Raw genomic sequence first — 9,179 nt, forward strand, 5'->3', positions numbered from 1 at the left:
CGCAGCGCGAAGCACCGGCTCCAACCGGCGCGTCTGGGTCGGGCCCCGCCCGCCGCCGGTGTCACGTTACCGCCCGCGCAGCCAATGGGGCGCGGCCGGCGGCGCCGCTGACGGGCCGGGGGCGGGGGAGCTGCGGCGGACAAAAGCGCCGCGCCCGGCCCCGACCCGGCCCCGCCGCTCACCTGCGGAGCCGCCTGAYCGCCCCTCCCGGTAGCGCGGGTAGCTCCCGGCACCGCGGCCGTGCCCGTCCGCCTCAGGGACCCTCGGTGCGGCGCCGCGGCACTGCCGGCCCGCACRCAGCAGCCACCCCCGCTCTGTGCCGGCGCTTAAATAACCCGAGCCGTTGGAGGTGGAGGAAGTGAGAAAGCCATTATCGCCGGCCGTTAGAGAACAAAAATAGGGACACTTGCGAAAGGCAATTTAACCCCACCGGAGGCTTCGGCTGGGTCGAGGTGCGGGTCCCGGTGTGGTCCCCACTCCGCTGGGGGCGAGCGGAAGGAGCGGGGCTGGGGATGCTGGGGATGCTGGGGAGCGGTACCGCGCGGGTACATTGGGGATGAGCTCCCGCCCCKCTGCGCCCCGGCCCCGGCACCGCCGCTGCGAGTGTCCTGCAGCAACGGGGGTCCCGTTCCGGGCCGGGGACACCCAACACCCTTTCCGACAAGAACAGTCAAAAGTTTGGACGCCAGAACTCATCCATGGCTCTTCAGTTCCACTGAAAACCTGAAGCGATATGATAAAGTTCACAAATAAACGCAATGTATAAAAAACTGGATCATAGATTCATTTGACTTTCCGACTTTACCTCCTCTTTCTTCAGTGGACATTGTGGCTCTCTCTTCCAGATGTCTGAAGAGGCCAGTTCTGCTGGGTAAAGGCATGAAAGCCTGAAGGAAAATGTTGATTCCCACCTAGATTTCTGYAGAGAACTGGGACAATTGGGCTCTGTCTCCCTCCTCTTAGTCGTGCAAACAGCTCAATCTATTCAAGTAATTGTCCTGACATATTTTCATTATTTGTAAATCCATTACAAGGACCTAGTCTAAACTCTGTTTACAGTACAATTACACTCCTTACACTTGCCCTGYTATGTCAATGTTTATTCTTTGTCCAGTTATCAATTTCGTGGAAAAGGGGACTATTTTCAAAATATTGTTTTTCCTCCATAAAACACAAAAGCCCTTTTCTTCACATCTGTACAAAACCGCCTTCATTTTTAAGCAGCACAGACACTAAACTTTGCAAAAGTTAACAATTTTCAAATTGTATTCAGTACACATTTAGCTACTAGTATCAGTTTCAATTTAAAAGAGACATTAAAATATAATACCTTTGTGGAAACACAAGCACTGTACTGGAGCCAAAAGTGAAATTAATGAAAACAAAAGGGAAACTCACTTTTAAACTAAAAAAAAAAAGAAAAAAAAACCAGACCGTTAGCTTTTCTAGTTTGCAGTCACGGTGGTAGACTAACAGAGAATGTATTTGGTTTAGGCGGATAGTTTCTACTGAGGGTGATGTACTACGTTGATAGCAATCTAACCTCAGAGAAGCCATTATTGTCACCACAAGGATGTCAACATCGTGGCATTGTCTGCAATTACAGCTCCAAGAGTCATTGGTGAGGTTTGGTAAACAGCAGAGAACAGGCCAGCCTTGTCCCAGGACACCAATTCCCTTTTGTCCCATGACCTGCCGCCTCCTTACTTGTCTGTATCATTGAGATAAATTTTCCACTCTATTAGGRTTTCCCGGAGGAATTATTTAATCCATTTTACTGGGACTATTTCCCCCATCTGTGAGCAAAATAAATAAAAGTACATCTCCTTTTATGATCTTGCTTTCTACTAATGCAAAAATAAAAAGTCTGTCTCCAGGATCTGACACATTTTCTTTTTGTCAGCAATATGCCATGAAGACAAATTAATGTTTGACTAAATTATAAAACAAAGAACTATTTGTGCTATAAATCAAAGGATTGAATTACGTCAGAACATGGAAGTTAACGTTCATAAGGTTTGTAATTGCTTGAGTAGAAGATCCAACCCAATTATCTAGGCTTAGTTCTTCGATACTGAGTAGCTCCTGGGGCAGCACAAGGGGAGGGCTTCAGTCACACCCCACCAATCTCTGAGCAATGGTATCTGAGCAAAGGAAGTATTTTGCTAACCTCTTACTTAAAACCAATGCTGTTTCAGCAGTGCAGCTCCTGACTGTGCACCTAGTGGATCATCTTTAAGGTTATCTTAGTGACAATTACTTCAGAATTAATTTCTTCCAGTAGTCTTCAAACAACATTATCTGGAAAATGTTCCTTGAGCTCCAACACCCTTTCTATTTATTTGTGACAGCCATTTAGAAGATACTGAAAAACAAGAGTTTGACAATACTGTAAAAGTTGAGCTTCCTTTCACATATCATGCCACCMTCAATATCTTTTAACTTGATATTTAGACATCGCAAACACAACTTTGAATATACATATAAAAATAATGATTTSAAATGTTATGCTCAGTGGGACTTGTGAGTACCCAGAGTATCTGCTTCAACCCCTTCACTTGTACAATTTTGGGAAATCTCATGTAGTAAGAAAGGGAAAGCTACATCGCAAAGTGCTGTATATTTAAAAGGGTAGTACAGTCCATATTTCACTTTAAAATATTTTCTATTAAAAATTCTTTTTAATATTAGAGAGATGATAATACACKTGTCTTTTAATCCTCCAGCAGTGCTTGGAKTTGCAGGAGAAGCAGCATCTTGCTCTGCAACCATGCTGGCAGCAGTATCTGAAGCTGAGCCAGTTCTGTAAATAAGGCACCCTATGACAACTTGCCTTGTGATTACCGAGTGCATTTCTGACGACCTGATTCTCAAGATCCTGTCTTTTGATATGGAAGGCTACAGCTTCATAGTTAGGTGAAACATGAACAAAAAGATCACAATTCTTCAACCCCTAGAATTCCRTACTACCATKTATTCTCCTAAAGAGAATAAAAAAYATGTCAGCTTCATAAYTATCCATATAATTTAAATTCAATCCCTGGCCCATCCTGATTATGATCTMACTTGCTCTTTCTGGCATTTGTTAAAGCTTCTTTGTATTCTGATGAGAATTTATAAATCACATGTTCCATACAMTCYAGATCATTGATTTCCTGRTGCAATTACGTGGCTCGCAGTGACMAACAAAGGCTCTCCCTGTAGGGGCAGGTATTTTAGAACAACAGTTCCCTCTGCCGGATCTGTGGGCAGTCGCAGCTCCTCCTGCCTGGAGGGACTCGTACACATTCTCGGCCTCTCGCTCCAACAAGACCCCTGTTCCTCCCAGACTGCGCGGCACAGTACGAAACAAGCAAAACTCTTACTAATTCATCGGATGAATAGAATAACCATAAAAATTTAATCCCGTATGAACTGGACAGAAATATCCATTTACTTTCTGCTCAASACAGGAGTATCTCAAAGCTGTAGAWAATGTGAAAATTGGGGRTCTCAGGGTCTGGCATTTCATACTCACTACAAACCCCTGAATTTTATGCCAGATGACATTAGAACAATATTTTAAAACACCAGGCATTTCTTTATAGAGGGTAAATATACAGGGACCCACAAAAAAAAAAAAAAAAAAAAAAAAAAAAAAAAAAAAAAAAAAAAAAAAAAAACCAGTTTGTTTTTTTTTTAAAGAATTGCCTGCACTTCTTGTGACTCCAATGAAAACTAAGATGGTGCTTCAGTGAATTTTAATTGAGTGTTATGCTTCCTATCTGGCTATTTGTTCCAAACTGCTAGCAATAGCCATAGTATGACATTTACAGGGGGGTGGATGTAAACTACTATATTCAGATACAGCTGTCTTGCCTTCAAATCATACAGTGGTTGAAATATTGTCCTCAGCTGAGGGTGAGTGTTGGGAGGAAGGAGAGTAAAGATTGCAGAAATATATGAGTAAGATTGTATTTCATTCTTTCCCTTCACAAGGACAGGAACTGGTCCCAGTGCAATACTACATGTGCTCCTAACTCGTTTGTAAGAACACCACTGAAAAACATAATTAAGCATTTTTCTGAACAAAGATTCTGTTCACACACTCTGCTGAATGAAAGCTTTTGGTGGACTTCAAAACACAGGAAGAAGATGAATAAGCTGAAGACAGAAGAGGGAGCATTGAAAATACAGATAAAATTCTAAAACAATATTGCCCATCAGCAAAATTTACTTTGAAAAGGCAGACGGAGAGATAGTGACTTTTTCTGTTCCACAGAACTGTCAAAAGATTGGATCAAGGTGGTATTCAATGTTGAAAGGTAGAACAGATACGAGTGCTGAAAGCCATACTGAGGTTAACAGCTATAAGGTGCCATAAGAAAACAGGAAACAGCTAGGTGGTTCTTGATCTGTGTTTGAAACAAAGCCTGTGCTAAGCACACAGAAGGTCTCGYTGGAAAATACCATATGAGAAGAATTTTGCATGAAAAAAAATATGATTTCAAAGAGTTTGGAGAGGAAATAAAAGGCTTGAATAAAGAAACCAGAATGTCAGGATTAAGGAGGTATCCTGAGYAACAACAGTAGGGAAAGAAAACAAAAACCCACACCCAACAGCATAAGGTGGCATAAGCAATGCTTTTCTRACCAGGATGTTTTCCAGTTATTGCCTTGTTTTTTAATGCTGAAGAATAGGATTCTCTGTGTCATGTTGATAGTATTGCATTCTTGCTTCCTGGTGATTCTTGCATGTTGCTGATGAATTGTAAAGTGTCTGTCTRAGACATTCCAAGGAATTTCTAAGGTGGACTCCACGTAGGCAGCACAAGATGAGTATTTGTCTTCCAAGACCTTTCAACACAAAATAAATATTTGATGGCTCTAGTAGCCCTACAGGCATTATCAGCTCACATTTGACACTTAATATTGCATTACTAATAATTACTGTGTGTCTGCTAGAAAGCTACTAACAAATACTAATTAAAAAAAAATGAGTGTTTTGGGATTTAAGTACCATTCGCTTCTATTGTTCACAAATGCCTCGACTCCACAATTCTAGTGTTTCAAGTACAAGTAATAAAAAAAGCAATTAAGAATCCAGCACTTGAAACACTACATCACACAATTTTCTGCAGAAAACACAGGAAATACATTTTAGTGTATTCTTATGCAGGTTCTCAACTGTCCTAGGCCTTTCTTTCACTTACACCATCTTTTTTTTTTTTTTTTACATTTCACTCACCTTGCATAGGGGTGAAAGAATTTTACATCTAGTAAATATTTCATTAATGCCAGCTTCTGTTTACTAGCACTCTTTCAAAGTCTTCAATTTCTTGAACTCAGCACTTGTTTGGGGACAACTTTATGCTCGTGAGAAATCAGAAGTCCTCTAGTAAAGCACTCCTTACTCTGTTGTTTTATGTCATCAGTGCTGCTTTACTTGTTAAGCCTTACTCATGCAGCCCTGATTTCAACTGGGACAGTCCAAGAGGGTCACTCCCTTCAAATTTTCTTTTGCTGATTATAGTCCCCAGTTAATCTTCCACCAGCAGGTGGAATAAAGGAAATTAAAAAGACAAGGAGRTCTGTTGTACCAAAGTATCTTTACTTCAATTCAAATACGAAGAAGRTACCTCCGGAATCTGTCAGAAAATACTTCTGTTGTTATACCCTCTTTCATTATTAATGGCATGATTCTACAGGGAGAAAGAAGCTAATTTTGTCTACCAACCCTCACAACATAAAAATATTTCATTTTATAAAGAARTCAAAGATATATAGACACAAATTAAGATCAGCATTGGCAGTACAAAAAATATCCAAATTAATTGATCTYAATTTGTTTATGGATTCTGCTAAGAAATGCTAGAGCTTTCCAACAYTTGCTTCACTCTGAAGTTGCATTCAGGTTTTTTTTTTTTTCCTCATCCTTTCATTTAAAATGTATGAGGTCATTTAAAATTGGAGTCCTCTCAGCACTTTCTAAGATTAGATCTTTAGAGTCAATAAAGCAAGTATAATCTGAATTCCAGGATCACATTAATTAGCCATGATGCCTTTTTTAAAATAGTGCCAAGCATATACAGCAATTACTATCTGATAAGCAAATTGTAACAGTGCAGCCTACCAGGAAAGAAAAGAAAATCTCATTATTTTTGAATGAGAATCAAAATAAATGCTTACAACACAACCTGTTATGGGGAGTTCCTTGGCACAGATTTGGAAAGTTTAATCACCAAACAATGTAGTCAGACACGAGTCATACAGCTCACCCCAAATGACTGAAAAGTCCTATGCATTTGTTTGACTCCATGCTCTGAGTAACATAGGACATTCTCACCAAAGTATTTCCAGCTTCCTAGACTTCTCTTATGCAATCCAGTGTTAGTCACACAGTGTGGGAGCAGATAGTCACATCCTTTTCCCTGATCCAGATGCTGGCAGGACTCAGCCTTTAGGRATAAAGTTAGGTTTGTGAGATCTCTGGGTGTACTTCTTCACCTGYATTATCATACATTCTATTTAAGATGGCACACTGATTCCCCAGAACACCTCTTCAATAAGTATTTGCAAAAGACAAGATTCYGACTGTTTCTTGAGCAGGGCTTACAGCCACAACATGTCAGACTGTGAAATGGCAACGTGGCTGTGGGCTGGGGGTAAGGATGGTCCCTTCCACCTGAGAGATTCCAAATTATCCATGGCTGAGAGGTGTGTGTGTGTCCTGCCTAACCTATTGCACAGACATGAGTGCAGGACACGAAACTGCTGCACACACCAGCATGTCTCTGTGCTTTTGCTTTACAAGCAGGACTTGAAAAGCATAACTGTGCAGTTCTGAGGGAGTAAAGAAATAGAGGAAGATACTAAAAAGAGGAATTGTGAGCAAAGGGATTCTCTCATCTGTCCAATTGATTTTGTGACCAGAAAAATAGGCTTTTGTCCATTTCTTGTTAGTAAACAAGAGTGTGACAAAGACTTGTATGAGCCATCAGTAATTAAATGTCTTTTCTTGCTGACAAAAAAAAATCTTTAGGGCCTTAAATTCACATTAAAAGGAAATTAGAACACATGCCTGCCTTTTGGAACTGTCACATATAAGGTTATATTTTTATGACTTGTGTAATACCACTTTGGAAAGTATTGGCTATGTGCCAAGGGAAAGCTGATTCAAATTTTATGTTTTTCAACTCCACTTTAATTTGAACAAGATACAGCTTTATTGGAGTCATCTACTGCAGCTAGGGTAGAAAATTCTGATGGACAAAAGAGAGCTGAAGTCAGCTGATTTTCTACAGACTGTCAGTAGTGTGCTTGGGCACCCAGATTCTGACAAGTARTTTTCTTCTCTTCAATTGAACTGCTTCACTAATCTGTTTTGATGTGTAGAAACTCCTGACCACCATTCCTATTTAAAAAAAAATTAAAAAGGAGCAGGATTATATGAAAATAAATAAACCTTAAAATGCACTAATTCTTACTTCTAATGAATGAGAATGTGTTAAACTGCCATGGTAGACTTTTATCAAAAATTGAGGAAGCATCATTCTGCACTTACCAAATGAGTTAGATTCTTCTAAACTGAAATTCAGTATGAGATACTTGGGGTACTTAAGGTCAGAAAAGTTCAATCTGTGTGCTGAAAAAATAAATTTTTAAACACAGAAATAAATGTTACTTCTATAAATAAAGATAAATCTGAAAAAGCAAATACCTCACAACAACTAAATTTATTACTTTAGCTGAGCCCTGGGTTTCAGGACTGATTTAATTTTATGAAAACTAATTACACTAAAACAAAAAATCTGTCATTTGGGGGCGGGGGGAGAATTTGAAAAATTGCTACTGCACATAGGTAGCAACTACAATTTTCACAGTCGTCCACGACTACAGCAGACTGATTGTTGCAAAAGTTGGAATTCTTATATGTTTTTCATATTAATTCAGTTGGAATTTAGACCAAAATTGTTGCACCAGATGCTACAGAATTGTAACTAATAGAACAGACACTACTGTCTTTGCCATGTAAAGTAAAAGTGCAGTGGATTCTATTACCTCACATGCTCAGAAGATTCTGTTTCACCAACAGGAGTCACGGTCTTGCAAGAGAGGAAATGTCAGTGCCAGTGGGAGCAGACAAGATTCAAAACGTCCTGTATTCTTAGCTATCTGTGCTGATCTGGTAAACACCGAGAATCATTTAGGGTGAGAACTCAGTGCTTGATTCATCATCTGAGGATAAATCAGGAGTATCTTACCAACATCCCTTCAGCTGTCTGTACCACAAACCTAGAGCAGAAGGGTGGTGCAGAAGCCTGGAAATACCAGACTGCATGGATTACCCCATGACATCTGCTTTGTACACAAGCCCATGAAAAATACGTGCATCAATGGAACAAAAGGCCACCGGTAGGCTGAAGTTTCTTTCTTTGCGCTTTTTGAAGTGCCTTATGGCACGGCAGAGGTTGGGATCTGCTGCCCTCCAGTGCATGCTTGCAGAGGTCCTCTCTGCCGAACGACTGCATTTTGAGACCACGAGAATTCTCAAGAAGCATGACAAAAACAAAAAAAAGGAGTATTCATTTTTTTTTTTTGTGTGTGTCTTATTTAGGATCTAAAATCATTGCTGAGACTTGTTTCCTAATTTTGCTGTTTTGTTCTGGCTTTGTCAGAGTGTTTCTACATCCAAGTACACTGCTATAGTTTGCTCTATGAAATTGGTTCTCTTCAATCAGCTCTTACTCTTTAATTTTCTATGAATATACAACATGATTATACACATAACACATAATACATATGGTAATGATATATACAAGTAGTGTATCTATCCCATTTGATATCTGCATTCTGCCTGTAATACTTATCTTTGTGATTCTTACTGACACATCAGAGCTCTTTCTAGTATCTGCATTTAAAAAAAACAAAAAAGACTTGCTTTAGAAAGTGTTTTCTTATTGGCTTGCACAGTTCTTTAAAAAATAATTATCTGTATTACTGAATATTTTTGAACATGAAATGCATTTGTCACAATGTCATGCCAGGGCCTTGTAAAATCTGCTTTGTGGGTYCTTTCAGCTCTGCAGAATCACAATGGGACTTAGCATACAAAATTAATTGGTGTYGTATTGTCTCAATGATGTTAACAATATGTACAATGATATTGATGTTGAGGCAAACCAGTTTTGTAAAGATTT

General features: G+C 39.8%; 1 long non-coding RNA gene across 1 annotated transcript; it reads right to left on the reverse strand.

Moving 5' to 3' along the window:
• Positions 1-4,001: 4,001 nt before the first annotated feature.
• Positions 4,002-8,530, reverse strand: LOC130577696 (uncharacterized). Its single transcript, XR_008965796.1, has 4 exons — positions 8,041-8,530; positions 7,544-7,624; positions 6,326-6,437; positions 4,002-4,836 (listed from the first exon to the last, which is right to left on the reverse strand). It is a non-coding gene; the product is annotated as an uncharacterized LOC130577696 (long non-coding RNA).
• Positions 8,531-9,179: the final 649 nt, after the last annotated feature.

This window comes from Malurus melanocephalus, unplaced genomic scaffold (assembly GCF_030028575.1).
Source record: "Malurus melanocephalus ecotype Western Australia unplaced genomic scaffold, MMel_1.1 scaffold_8, whole genome shotgun sequence".
NCBI lineage: Eukaryota > Metazoa > Chordata > Aves > Passeriformes > Maluridae > Malurus > Malurus melanocephalus.